Below are 14,506 nucleotides of genomic sequence, written 5' to 3'. Positions count from 1 at the left end.
CGCGGGGGGTGGGGCCGGGAGTGATAGGTTGGGTCGGGTCAGCGGCCGGGGCGGGGCCGGGGCGGGGCCGGGGCGGGGGCGGGAGGCGCGGGCTGTGCCCGAGGGCCCTGCGGGGCTGGCGGGAGCACCGGCTGACCCGGCGTTAGAGGCCGGAGGCGGGGAGGCAGCCGAGGGCGTATGAAAGGCACGTGTTCGCTCCGCAAGGTGAGCGGCTCGAAAACCCGGTAGAGTGGGGGTGTCAGACGTTCTGTGTCGAACAGTTTTAAACCCAGCTTTTCAGGTCAATCACTGTCTGAGGGTGTTTTTGAGTTCTGCCAGAGCATTTAACAAACTGTTTTTATGGGGAAGAAACCCTGAGAGTTGGAAGGGCCTTTCTCGCCTCGTCCAGGTCCCGGAGGAAAAAATTCCGATTTTTAGATGAAGGGAGTTGACACCTGCGGACCAGCTAGAGCGAGCCAGGCTCATTGTTATCCTCTGAGCAGCCCTGCAGGGAAAATGCTGTCGCCCTGTTTCGCTGATGTGTAACGTGAGGGCCGCGAAGATTAATTAGGTGACTTCCCCGAGGACCGGAGACTTGCAGGTGGTCAAAGTCCCAAGTAATTTTATTATTTGTGCTTCATCGTGGGTGGGGGGGCAAGACTGAAGGCCGTGTAGAACAGTTTGGACTTATTCTGAGCCCTTTCTTCAGATGTTACAAGGTGATGGTTGGTAGGCTGAGCTGAGACCCTCTCTCAGGCTGACTTAAGTAGCCCTCGGAGGTAATGGAAACGCCTGAGAGGAAACTGAGATACTGGAAGACTCACTGGGCTCCGGAAGGTGAAACACCGCTCATAGAAATACTAATTTTAAAAAAATCCCTTACTTGGTAAGCATATTTGGATGGTGAGACTTTTCATAAGACAAGTGAAGTCTTCTCAGGCTTATGCCTACTATATTTTACACAGAAAAGTGGGGTATGGGAAATTTGCTGTTTTTGTCAAAGTATCACTTAAAAAATATAGGAGCATGCGTCAAAGAGTTACCTAACCCATTAGTTAGGGAACCAGCAGGATGATAAAAAAGAATTTGAAACACTGGTTTATAGAGTCAGTGTAAAACTGAGTGCTGGAGTAGACCGCAGGGTTAGGTACCAAACTGGCTGATGGCCTACGGAGCAGTAAGACCTTACCCTCTGGGGCAAAACTTTTTTTTCCCCTATTGGACAAATCAGGTGCGTCTCTACTAGCTGTCATTTACTGAAGACCCATTCTATGCCAGTGTTTGAGTGAGGGGAGATGGTGGAGAAGGCGGACATTCCCGGCAGAGAGTTCACCTTGGGTCCACCTTTGGTCTGTTAAGCTGTTCCCAGGAGTCCAGGCCATGCCGTTTAAACGTGGTTGCTGCGGCCTTGCGGGTGGAGACCAGTACTCAGCAAAAGGGAAGCATTGTGAGTTTGTGCAGTGTTCCACCTGAGCGTGAAGACCCTTGTATCCACGCCCAGGAGAGTGCCCTCTCTGTCGAGGCCAGTGGAGATCCACTGAAGGGAAAACCAGTGTGTCTGGTCATCCAGTTCTTAGTGCAGTCATTTGCTCCCCATATACTCCCACTGTGTCCTCGGAGTGTAATGCCTCTAGAGGAGATTAAGAAACGCGGAAGCCCAGCCAAGACCTCACCTAAAGCTCTAATCATCCTGTAAGGTGAGCAGGTTCCCCCAGTGCTTATGAAGGCTTTGGGAGGGGGACGTCCCATCTGGTTAGATCTTAGAGTATTGATGGCAGGGGAGGCGTCTGCCTAGGAGGGGAGTTGATCCTGTTCTGCGTGCAGAGAATCCCGGACACCGCCTCGTGGCCGCAGGTGCCCGGGAGGAGCTGTCCCCTGCTGTAATGAGTCTTAGGGGCACAGTGTTGTGGTCAGTGTTGGAGCTAAATGTTTACTTCTTAACATTACAGAGTAGAATCTACCATGTTTGACACTCCTGCAGTCATAGTATTATTTTAATTTCCGATCTTTAAACCATCAGTGCTGTTATAACGATGTGTGAAAAGCCCGTCGTGCTCCGTCACGAGGGACGTTCTGACATCGTTGTTTAGTTAACGGTGCAAACTGGGAGCCAGAAGCACCCGGGCTCCCTCTGTCTCACTGACACATCACTTCTGTTGGTTGCCACGTCCTGGTGATCCTGCCTCCTAAGTATTTTTTCATTTCCCCCCGCCTTTTTCCCTACCACTGTCTTACCTCAGGCGCTTATCATGTTTGGGTTACTGTTGCTTAGATTACTGGGTTACTATAACAGCCACTGACCGGTTTTGCTGATCTCAGCGCTGCACCTGCAATCCACTCGTCCTGCTTCCTGACTGATCTCCCTACCTTGTAAAACCTGACAGGATGCTCATAATTCTCCCCTAATCATCCCCCCCTTGGCTGAAAATCTCACAGTGGGACCCCTTCGCCTCCGAACAAATCCAACCTTCTTAGCCTGACCTATAAGGTCCTCAAGACTTGGCCCTAGCCTACTGCCCAGTTTATCTCTCACCAACCCCACACTTGAACCTTTTCGTTTCCGGTGAACTTGGGATGCTCAGTTTCTCTGACTCTCGGTGTTTGCATGTTCTCTCATGCCACGCGCCGTCTCATCTAGGAAGTCTCCTCTGACCCTCCACTGGGTGTGTCCCCTCCTCCTGTGACTTCACAGGAGACTTCCGGTGATCTCCTCAGGCTTCTCTTTCTCAAAGTAGCTGTCACTATGGTATGTGTGTGGTGAGTCATTTGTCTTATTACTCACCCAAGGGACACCCGGGGAAGTCTCCTACCCTTATGGTAAACCCCATTTTGCCCTTCTCCTGACACACTCCGTGACACAAGATACTCGGTGAATGTGTGTTAAAAGTTCTTATCTCGGCCATATTTTTCCATGTTTGATAATATGTTGTGAGTAAATTGCTACCTTTATATTAAGTTGTCAGAAGGAATTAACATCAGTGTTTTTGTGCTTTGAAATATTTCTTTTTCAGTGAGGGGTAGCTCACGGAGAAAGAATTTGACTATTGGTAGCTTCCTGCAGTAAAACAAACTGGAAAAAGTGGTACCAAGGAAACTATGGTATTATGAACTCTATAAATTTCTGGGGGGAGAATATGTTATGTCTTCCGTTAGTCGTTAAAGATCGTTAGTCATGTTCTGTTTTCTGTATCACAACTGTTTCCTGCAATGACATTGCTTGAGATCAGTTAAACCTATGCTGTTATTATGCTTTCTTTCCCAAATTAATGCTCTTTTTTTTTTTTCCTAGTTAGGCTTTGTATCATCTTCCTACACAGCCTTGTATGTTCATGTCAGAGATATTAATGGTAGTCTTCTGGAATCTTATATGCTTTTGAGTGTTCTTTCCTATTCCCAATAGTTATGATTTAGAGAAGAAAGACATTTCAGAAGTAAACATTTGACTCACTGTTTTACCCCTGCCTTAGTTCTCTTAGCTCTCATCACCTGTGTGATGTGTTCATTCACCCAAGGCTGGTTTTATCCACTTTTGGGGGGTTGTTTGTGCAAACATTAAACCAGCCTTGGGCTCTAGGATTACTTTTCAACTGGCAAAGAAATCTCCCTCAGGCATCCCCGTCTGAAAATGATTGGAACTGATAGATATTATTGTGTAAGAAATGGCAGATTTTTTTTCCAGAGTCCTCCCAGTTTTTCATGTTTACACCAAAGCTTAGCTTATAACCTCTCCAAATGCATAGAAAAGAACAATGGCCACAATAAAAAATCAGCTGAAAAGAGCCACAAAAAATCATAAGCTCTGTCTTCAGCACAGTGTTATATAGTATACATTGGTTCCAGGGTTTTGAAAGAGATCATCCCTGTTTGGTGGAACGGGGGGCATCCTTGCTGACCGGCAAAGGTGACCCAGACTCTCCTTTCTGTATAAGAAAGTTTAAAGTTCTATTCATAAATCACCACTTTAAGACTTTAAAAAAAGATTGAAAAGACACAGTCAATCCTCACTATTCTCAGATTCTGTATTTGAGAATTCACCTAACTTGTGAAAATTTATTCGTAACCTCAAAATCAGTACCCCCGGGGCTTCCTCTGTTATTTGCAGACACGTACAGACTTGAGTCTCCCTACACGCGTGTCCCCAGCTGAGACTGATCAAGGAGACCTCTGCCTTCTTGTCCTAGCCCACACTGTAAATAAATGTCCTTCCTGTGGTCTGTTGGTATACTGTTTTCCACATTTCTGTTTTTTGTTGTTGGGAGTGGTGGTGCTGGTGGTGATTCTGGTCCCCAAGTCTAGTGCTGAAGTGCTGTCCAGTGTCCCTAAGAGCAAGAAGGCTGGGACATGCCTTACGGGGAAAATACGTCATTCAGGCATGAGCTACAGTGCTGCTGGCATGAGTTGGATCCTAACGAATCAACACTATATATTAAATAAGATGTCTTTAAACAAAAATACGTATCAAACAAGGTTCTGTGTTGACCAGTTGATGAAAATGTTGTGACCAGAGGCTCACAGGAACCTGGCCCTGTGTTTTTCCTAGGAGCCATGGGTCAGTATCCGCTAATTCAGTATTCACTAACTACGTTGACTTTGGAGAATCTAACTTCCATGAATAACAAGAATTAACTGTCTATGCAGCAGTCAGAGCGTGGGTTCTCCTAGAAGCAGACCCCAAGAAAGGAGTTTGTTTGGGAAATGATCCCAGGAAACATGGGTGTGGGGTAGGAAAGTAAGACAGGAGGGCAGAGGCAGCCAGTAAAGGGTGAATTACCAAGCAAATTACTTCCATAGGCAACTGATGGTCAACGCAGGCAGCTCTGGGAGCCAGTGAAGAACATGTGCCTTGGCGGTTAATTCCATTACAGTCCAAGAACAGAGTTTGTATGAATTCAGTTCCTTTAGATTTGCTCAAGTTTGTTTAGCAAACCATACGTTGAGAGCCTATGGTCTATCTTGGTGAAGTTGCCACGTACCTTGGAAAAGAATGGGTATTCTGTCATGGTCCGATGGATATTCTCTAAATGTCACCTACTGATTTTCTGTCCACTTGTTTTGTAGATTTCTGAGAGAGGGATGTTGATGTTTCCAAGTACAATTGTGAATTTACCTATTTCTCCATTCAGTTCTATCAGTTTCGGCTTCATGATCTGTTGTTAGGTGCATACAAATTGATGATTGTATGTCTTCTTGGTGAATTGACTGTTCTATCATTATGTATTGTCCCTTTTTATCTCTGATAAATAATTTTCCTTGATATGAAGTGTAATTTATTTGATATTAATATAGACAATACTGCTTTCTTTTCATTGGGATTTATGTGGTTTATCTGTTTCCAAACTCTTAATGTATGTATTGGCTTGGCCAAAAAGTTCGTTCGGGTTTTTCCATAAGCTGTTACCGAAAAACCTGAATGAACTTTTTGGTCAGTCCAATATATCATCATATTTAAAGTAGGTTCCTTGTAGACAGTATATAGGTTTCTTTGGTTTAAATCCAATCTCACCATCTTTGTTTTTGAAATGGTGTGATGTAATGTGTTTATCCATATGGTTGAGTTAGTCCCACCATTTTGTGATTTTCTGTTTGTTTCCTCCGCTTTCCTTCTTCTGTTCCCCCTTTCTGCCTTCCTTTGAGTATTTTTTTAGTATTCTATTTTAATATATCAGTTAGTTTTTTGGCTATATCCCTTTGTGTTTTTTTTTAGTGGTTGCTCTAGGGATTATAATACACAGGTCTAAGTCTTTACAGTTTAGAGTTAATTTTTTTTTTTTACAGCTTCAGGAAAAACCTAGAAGGCTTGCAACCACATAGGTCTCTTTACCCTCCCCCTTTATCTTACGGTGTCACATGTATCGTATTTACATACACTGACAGCTTCCCAGACAATGTTAAATTGTTGCTTTCAACCTTCATACATATTTTAGAGAACTTAAAAAGAGAAAAATACCACTTAACCAGATATTTATCATTTTTATTGTGTTTCCCTCATTCCTGAAGTTCCAAGTTTCCCTCTGGGAACATTTTCCTCCAGCGGAAACTTCCTTTAGCAATTTCTCTTAGAGCAAACATACCCGCAGTGAATTCTTTTGTTTTCCTTCACCTGAGAATACCCTTATTTTACCTTCACCCCTGAAGGATATTTTCACTGCATATAGAATTCTGTGTTGGTATTTCTTTCAGCACTTTAAAGGTTTCAGTCCACCACTTTTATGAATTCTAACAAGGAACCCTTTGTATTCTCTGGCATCTGTGGTATTTGATTATTATTCCCCTACACATAATGTATCATTTTGCTATGGCTGCTTTCAAGACTTTATCTTTGGTTTCCAGCAGTTTAATTTTGATGTGTATATGCATGGGTTTATTTATTTTTTTGAGTTTACCTTGTTTGGGGCTCACTGAACTTCTTGAATCTCTAAATTTATGTCTTTCACTAAATTTGAGGAGTTTTTAGTCATTATTTCTTCAAATATTTTGACTCTCACACATCTTTCTCCTCTTCTTAGGGACTCCAATGATATGGGTGTTGTCCCACAGGTCCCTGTGACTGTTTATGTTTCAATCCTTTTTCTGTCTGTCCTTCAGATTGGATCATTCCTATGGATCCATCTTCAAGTTCAGGGCACTTTTTTCTGTCATCTCCATTCTGCTCTTGAGCCTCCCAAGTGCCTTGTTTCTTTCTTTCTTTTTTTTTTTTTTTGGTGGTACGCGGGCCTCTCACTGTTGTGGCCTCTCCCATCGCGGAGCACAGGCTCCGGACGCGCAGGCTCAGCGGCCACGGCTCACGGGCCCAGCCGCTCCGCGGCACGTGGGATCTTCCCGGGCCGGGGCACGAACCCGCGTCCCCTGCATCGGCAGGCGGACTCTCAACCACTGCGCCACCAGGGAGGCCCCTTGTTTCTTTCAGACATTCTATTTTTCAGTTCTAAAATTTCCATTTGGCTCTTTCTTATAGTTTCTCTTTTTCTGCTGACAGTTTATTTTCATTTTAGAAGTGCTCACACTTACCTCATGGAGGAAGGTTATAATGGCTGCTTTAAATGATCGACTCCTGTTGGTTTTATTTTACATTGCGTCATGTGTTCGGCCTCTTGCATTTGACCCCTTGGATCTTCTGTTTCTGAGGCGCCTGCTTTGGGCTGCCCAGCCCGCATTGGGTAGTGCTGCACTTGATGATGCCGTGTCTTGGGTTCTCAGCTGGGCTATTAGATCTCTGCTGATTCGATTAGGACCATTGATTCTCCTTCTTCAACAGTGTCTTTGATCCTGCTGAACAATTTGAATTAAATTGAAGTAAGCACATTCATTGTAGAAAATTCACAAGGCCAACCCGGCCACTGTAATGCTTTGTTTATTACAATATGATTATTATCTTGAATAACTCTTTTCGTTCTAAGCATCTGTGGGATTTCATGGGAAAGAAATATGGTGCACATTCCATACCACCCAGCATTTTCAGCCCAATTAAAATTGCTGGCAGGGGCTTCCCTGGTGGCGCAGTGGTTGAGAGTCCGCCTGCCGATGCAGGGGACACGGGTTCGTGCCCCGATCCGGGAAGATCCCACATGCCGCGGAGCGGCTGGGCCCGTGAGCCGTGGCCGCTGGGCCTGCGCGTCCGGAGCCTGTGCTCCGTGATGGGAGAGGCCACAACAGTGAGAGGCCCGCGTACCACAAAAAAAAAAAAAAAAAATTGCTGGCGGCCTTCATGAATATCATTGTGTACTTTACAGAGACTCCACAGGTACCCAGCCCAGATGGAATTAACCCGTTAGTGTTGCTGTCAATCACAGGAAGTTGAGACAAAGTGTTTATTAACATTATTGACCTAAAAGGAAGTTATCTGCCATTCATCTGCCATGGTCACCTGCTTCCTTAACTTATTGGCAGCATTTAGCAAGGCTGGAAAATTGATTAATTGATTCATTCATTCATTCTCTCCCTCAGCAGACATTTTTATTTTTCTTTTTGCCATGCTGTGCAGCATGCAGGATCTTAGTTCCCTGACCAGGGATCGAACCTGTACCCCCTGAACTGGAAGCGTATAGTCTTAACCACTAGACTGCTGGGGAAGTCCCAGAAGACATCTTTTGATCATTCATTATGTGTCAGGCAGCGGTAGCAGAAGATTCTGCTGGAGTGCAGCTGAGCCCTGGGTGCCCACGGAGTGACGAGTTTGTTGAGGAGAAGCTGTAGAACGGCAGGTCTCCACTCTTTCTGCTGAGGCAGAGAAGGGAGAGTGAGGCTCCAGTAGAACCGCTCCAGGAAGCCACAGGGGAGGGAGGGTCTTAGGACCCATATTTGCTATAACAACTTCAATAGGAGCTTCAGTAACTCTTAGGTTCAGTAACTTAAGTTGAGCAATATCGGAAAGCCACAATGTGCCATACGTATCATCCAACATTACCATAGAGGTCGGTACAACTATGTTTGTTATTTTACAGATCAAGAATTTGAAGCACAGAGAGCCTAAATAGCTTGCCCAGCGTCTCCCAGTTACGAAGTGGATGATCTGCTCTGGAAGCTCAGACGCTGAACCACAGTGTTTTCTCTATGTGATCAGAGAACCAAGGACATGGATTATGGTGAAAACATACATACAGAGTTCCTGGTAAGCAATACTTTTTTTAAAGTCAGAAAATACAAATATTGTGTCAAAAAAAAATCAAACACCTTATTATTTTAATCCAAGTGAGTCTACTCTGTGTTAAATTGAATTCAGATAAATGAATTTGATATAAATGGACAAGGATTACAGATTAGAGAGGTTTGATGGAAAACTCTCAGGAAAATATGTTTATGGGTTTAAGACCATCTGACATTAATATGTGGAGATTTTTATTAAAGGAAAAGGATGAAATTAATGAATTGTAATTATTGCTGATTGTTTTTTAAAATTGTGCCAAAATACACATAACATAAAATTTACCTTCTTAAAGCATTTTAACTATACAATCCAGCTGCTTCAAGTACAGTGACAGCACTGTGCATCCAGTTGCCAAAAGTTTTCATGTAGCCAAAATGAAACTCCGTACCCATTAAACAACAACTCCCTATTCTTTCCTCTCCCAACCACTTCTCTACTTTCTGTCTGCGAATTTGACTCCTCTAGGGACCTCATATGAGTAAAATCATACAATGTTTGTCTTTTGCAATGGGAATATTTCACTTATCATGATGTCTTGAAGGTTCATCCACATTGTAGCCTGAGGTGTCAGAATTTCCTTCCTTTTAAAGGCTGAACAATATTCCATTGTATCTGTAGATGACATTTTGTTTATCCATCTTTCTGTTGATGGACACTCCTTCCACCTTTTGGCTACTGTGAATAATGTTGTGTGAACTTCGGTGTACACTACTTTTAGTTCTTCTGGATATATGCCCAGTTGTTGATTATTTTTAACCAAGGTTCTCCAAATAGTTCTGAGTCTCTTTCCCAACAGATAAGCTATCTGTTATAATAAATAGGGAGAATAGGTAATTTCTGCAAATTTTCTGGGGGGGAAACCTCTCTTGGTTTACAGATTGTATGAGTTAGCTTTCCATTTTCTTTTATTTTTTTCACTTTTTTTCTTATTGAAGTATAGTTGGTATACGATATGAGCTTTCCGTTTTCTACTAGAAAAGTAAGACTAGAAAATAATTGTCCTTCATTGAACCAATTGAGTTAAGAGAGTTGTGATTAACTATTAACTCGGGCCCGTAATTTCTGCCCCAGAGCAAGTTGAAAGGCTCTGAGAACCTCCTTGCTTTGGAGGATGTCCCACCAGAGTGAAGACGTTCAGATGGAAAACACTGCTGCCTTGGTCATCAACTCTCAATTAAATACAGAGCACCTTCCAGACCAGTGACCGGAGTACTCCCTTCAGGCAGAGGGCTGGAAGCAGTGCAGGCATTAGCTGCCTTAGTGTGGGAATGAAGGGACCATAAAAACCCTTTGGGCCAGTCTCTCACCTCCGATATCCTTCAGTTTCCATTTCTCTTCAGTGAAAAGAATCAGATTGGTCTGAGAGGAGAGACCACCTTCTTGTTTTGCAGGTCTTAGGAGAGTTGAGGAATTTTTTTTTTTCCCAGCCTTAATCCACGTGGCACATGTGTATTTGGATTAGAAAGGGTGCCTCAGCTGGGCATATGCAGCCCCATGAGAACCTGGCCTGGCGAACTGAGCTGGCTTGACTTCAGCCCTGCTCTTTGTCCCTTCGTGCAGGTGCCCTGAGATAACACGCATCCGCGCACACCTGTGCTTGTTTCACGGCACTCTGGTGGCCCTGATGTCAGGTACATTGTGAGACAGTAAATGTTTTGTTCATTATGCAGAGTGCCTGGTTGTTTGGCCCAGCGAAGAGCACGGAACTCTTCCGACAGGCAGACTCGGGAGAGCTGGAGACGGGAGCTGCCGCTGGTCCGGGGTGGGCCAGGGAGGCCTTGGGGCCGTGGAGACATGTGGGTATGTGGCAAGTGGGGAAAGACGCTCTATCTTCAGAAGATATTTTGTCCGATTCCTGTTATGAGCCAAAGCCTATGCTATCCGGTACAGAGCAGGCCTTTAGATCAGCAGTCGACACTGTTGTAGGGTAGACACTATAGTATATGCTTTTTTGATCTTCTTTGGGAATATGCCACAGAAGGTAGAGAGCTCTAAAATTATGTGTCTTTCAGAGGATTCTACTCTTTAACATATTCAAGGGCATAAGGACTCAGTAGAAGTGTATATTTTCAAAGAGAAATAATAGATAAAACATGAGATGATCCATGGGATGTTTCACCTTTTCTGTCACTAGTGCCGGGTATTTAAAGGCAATACATTCCTTCCTCACTCAAATAAAGTAAATGGCAGACACACCAAAGGCCATAAATCTTTTTAATGTAGCTGGGGTTAATTTGCTTAATTGTATATTCCTAAGCAATGATTTCTTAAAACTTTGTACTCAGTTGATTTTCAGAAGCTAGGATCAACTCTGTGGCTGCTCTACCTTTTTGAATTCATATTGCGTACTAATTGCAGATCTCAAGCCCATTAAGAAATGATTACATTGAATCTGGATAACTATATTCCTTTCTATTGAAATTTTCCACAGGAAAATGTTTACTTTGTCTAGTAAATTACAGATATTGAAAATTGCAGTTCATTCCTCAGCGTCTTCGGGACGTGCTTATGAGTGGTTACCATGAGCCAGGTGTGTCCTAAACACCAGGAAGATGGTGGTGAACCAGAGTCTTGCTTCCAGGGAGCTCACATTCTGGTGCAAGGAGGTGAAAAATAATAGACAAATAAAATAATTTCAATATTAAATATCGTGTAGAAAATACACCAGGGTCCTGATTTTAAAAGGTGCTGGCTGGGGCTTTGTCAAGAAAGACTTCTCAGAGGAGGTCAGGTTTGAGTTGAAAGCCAGATGATGGCAAGAAGCTACACTTACGAATGTCTGAGGGGAGAAAGTGCCCAGCAGAGGGAACCAGTGCCAAAGCCCTGCGCCAGGAAGAAGCTCGGGAGTTCAAAGAACAGAGGAGAGACTGCTGAGGCTTTAATCTAGCAAGAGATGGGGAGGATGGACAAAGCCGAGGAGGAAGAGTAGGAAATGACCACAGCATTTAGGACCTTGTAGGTTATGTTCAGACTCTGGATTTTATCCTGAGATTAAAGAGAAATTATTGGAAAAGTTTAAGTAGGAAGATGTCTTGAAAAGGCCAGTCTGGAGGCAGAGTTGGAAATGGATGGAGGAGCGAAAGAGCAGTCAGGGGTCAATTTAATTCAGATAAGGGATGAATTGGAACCAAGGTGGAGCAGTGAAGATGGAGAGAAGGAAGTCGACTTGGCATGTGTTTTGGAGAGAGAGCCTTCAGGACCTTAGGACGAATGAATGGCTGTGGAGTATGAAAGAAGGATGTGAGTTAAGGATAACTTCTAGGCATTTGGCTTGAAGATATGGTGGTGCTATTTAGGCGGAATTCAAGGCTAGGAGAGGGGACAATGGGATGAAGTGGGAGTGAAGGATTCATCTTGACATGCTACCATAAGATGCATACCAGAACAATGTTAGGGAATAATTAGAATAGAATATGATGCAGCTGTTATTAAAAATGCACTTTTGACTTCCAAGTGGAGGAGTTAAGTTGCAGTTAAGATACTTAAATTCAACCATAGTTCTTTTTTTTTTTTAAATAAATTTATTTATTTATTTATTTATTTATTTATTTTTGGCTGTGTTGGGTCTTCGTTTCTGTGCGAGGGCTTTCTCTAGTTGCGGCGAGCGGGGGCCACTCTTCATCGCGGTGCGTGGGCCTCTCACTGTCGCGGCCTCTCCCGTTGCGGAGCACAGGCTCCAGGCTCGAACCCGTATCCCCTGCATCGGCAGGCGGACTCTCAACCACTGCGCCACCAGGGAAGCCCCAACCATAGTTCCTGAGGACCCTCTGTGCTTGACACTGAGAGGGACCAAAGTGAAGCGGACAGCATCTCTGCCCTCAGCAGCTGTCCGTGTACTGTGGGATTCGGATAACTAGGTAAGTTAACAGGAAACTTTAACTTGTAGGAATTTAACTGCTAGAAGCAGCCCTGAGAGCCCATGGCCTGTAGAAATGTGCGGGGGAGGTATGCACCTCCTTCTGAGGGCAGCTGGGAAGGTGGCTGGCTGGCCTCCGGCCGAGCTGCACGGCTGGGCTGCAGAAGAGTCACTCACACTGGCCTCGCCAGGCTGCCTCGGATCTTATCTGCATCTCAGCAGTGTCTCTGGTTTTAAGGTTTCCAGTGAGCTCAGAGCCATGAGGAGGTGAGGTCTGAGCAGGGCCCAGGGGGATGGGAAAGTCCTATTTGGATCTCCACTGCTGCATCTGCATCCTGCAGATTTTGATATGTTGTATTTTCATTTCCATTCTGTTAAACATACTTCCTAACTTTCCTTCTGATTTATTTTTTATTATTTTTAATTGAAGTATAGTTGATTTACAGTTTTGTATTAATTTCTGCTGTACAGCAAAGTGACTCAGTTATACATATATATATACATTCTTTTTAATATTCTTTTCCGTTATGATATATCCCAGGACATTGAATATAGTTCCCTGTGCTGTACAGTAGGACCTTGTTGTCCAACCATCCTAAATGTAATAGTTTGCACCTTTTGATTTATTTTTGACCCATGGATTATTTAGAAGTATACTATTTAGTTTCCAAATATTTGAGGATTTGTTCTTCAGAGATCTTTCTACTATTGGTTATTAACTGTGGTCAGAGAATGTACTTTATATGACTTGCATCCTTTAAAGTAAGTTGAGACTTGTTTTACGGCCCAGAATATTGCTGGTAAATGTTATGTGTGCACTTAAAAACGAGTATTTAAAAAAAAAAAAAAAAAAACGTGTATTTTACTATTGCTGCATGAAGTAGTCTATAAATGAATTCAATTAGGTTGATTTGGCTGATGTTATTGTTCAGGTCTTTTATAGCCTATTGGTTTTCTGTTTATTTTTTCTACCACTTGTTGGGAGAGGGGTATTGAAGTCTCTCACAATTACTGTGACTTTTTCTGTTAATCTTTGTAGTTCTATCAGCCTTTTCTTCTATATTTTAAAGCTTCGTTTTTACATGTGTAAACATTTAGGATTGTTATATTCTCTTAATCATTATCTTGACATCTTTATCATTATAAAGTAATCCTTTTTATCTCTGATAATATTTGTTGCTCTGAAACCTACTTGTCTGATATTAACATAGGCGTTTCGGCTTTCTTTTGATTACAATGAGCATGATATATCTTTATCCATCCTTTTACTTTTAACTTATTTATGTCTCTTTACTTACAGTGAGTTTCTTAAAGGCAGTGTGTAGTTGAGCTGTTTTTATCTTTTAATTCAGTACAACAATCTCTGCCTTTTAATTGGGGTGTTAGACCACATACACTTAATGTGATTATTGATATGATTGGGTATAAATCCACCATCTTGCTGTTTGTTTCCTATTTTTTCCATCTGTTTTTGTTTGTTCCTTTGTTCCTCTCTTTTCTGCCTTTTTTGGCAGAAAAGATTGATTTTATTTTATCTCATTTTTTATTATATATTATCCCTTTTCTTGGCTTATTAGCTATTATTAGCTGTAAGTTTTTGTGATTTTAGTGGTTGCTTTAGGGTTGACAGTATGCATCTCGAACTTTTATCACGGTGTATCTTCAGATGATATTGCACCACTTCACATATAGTATCAGAACCTGAAACTGTACACTTCCATGTATCTTCCCCCTTTGACTTTTGTGCTATTGTCACATCTTTCGCGTCTATGTATGTTATAAATGCCACAATACACTTTTACTGTTAATTATCTTTTAAAGAGATATAAATAATAGGAAAAAGAGTCTCTATATTTACCATGTAGTTACCGTTTCTGGTTCTTGGGTTTTTGATGTAGATCCAGATTTCCATCTGGTGGCATTTTCCTTCTGCCTGAAGGATTGCTTTGAGTACCTCTTGAAGTGCAGATCTGCTGGCAATGCATCCTTTCAGCCTTTGTATGTCTGAAAAAACGCTTTATTTTGGT

General features: G+C 42.8%; 1 long non-coding RNA gene across 1 annotated transcript in view; it reads left to right on the top strand.

Moving 5' to 3' along the window:
* Positions 1–116: 116 nt before the first annotated feature.
* LOC114484258 (uncharacterized) overlaps positions 117–14,506 on the top strand; it is a 38,116-nt gene continuing 23,726 nt past the window's right edge. The window contains exons 1-2 of the long non-coding RNA XR_003676930.2: positions 117–204; positions 8,421–8,587. This is a non-coding gene — a long non-coding RNA (uncharacterized lncRNA). The remainder of the gene's footprint in view (positions 205–8,420; positions 8,588–14,506) is intronic.

Source organism: Physeter macrocephalus, chromosome 18 (assembly GCF_002837175.3).
Source record: "Physeter macrocephalus isolate SW-GA chromosome 18, ASM283717v5, whole genome shotgun sequence".
Classification (NCBI taxonomy): domain Eukaryota; kingdom Metazoa; phylum Chordata; class Mammalia; order Artiodactyla; family Physeteridae; genus Physeter; species Physeter macrocephalus.
Note: the sequence above shows the minus strand (reverse complement) of the source record. Positions and strands in the feature narration are given on the sequence as shown.